This window comes from Colobus angolensis, unplaced genomic scaffold, assembly GCF_000951035.1.
Source record: "Colobus angolensis palliatus isolate OR3802 unplaced genomic scaffold, Cang.pa_1.0 Scaffold7, whole genome shotgun sequence".
In the NCBI taxonomy this organism is placed as follows: domain Eukaryota; kingdom Metazoa; phylum Chordata; class Mammalia; order Primates; family Cercopithecidae; genus Colobus; species Colobus angolensis.
In genome coordinates, this window is record NW_012120709.1 from 2,763,569 (window position 1) to 2,764,029 (window position 461).

A 461-nucleotide genomic window follows, 5' to 3' on the forward strand; every position below is an offset into this window, starting at 1 on the left:
TTCTTTTACATTTGCTGAGGAGTGCTTTACTTCCACCTATGTGGTCAATTTTGTGAAATAAGTGCGATGTGGTGCTGAGAAGAATGTATATTCTGTTGATTTGGAGTGGAGAGTTCTGTAGATTTCTCTTAGGTCTGCTTGGTGCAGAGCTGAGTTCAGTTCCTGGATATCCTTGTTAACCTTCTGTCTCATGGATCTGCCTAATGTTGACAGTGGAGTGTTAAAGTCTCCCATTATTATTGTGTGGCAGTGTATGTCTCTTTGTAGGTCTTTAAGGACTTGCTTTATGAATCTAGGTGCTCCTGTATTGTGTGCATATATATTTAGGATAGTTAGCTCTTCTTGTTGTATTGATCCCTTTACCATTATGTAATGGTCTTCTATGTCTCTTTTGATCTTTGTTGGTTTAAAGTCTGTTTTATCAGAGACTAGGATTGCAACCCTTGCTTTTTTTTTTTTTT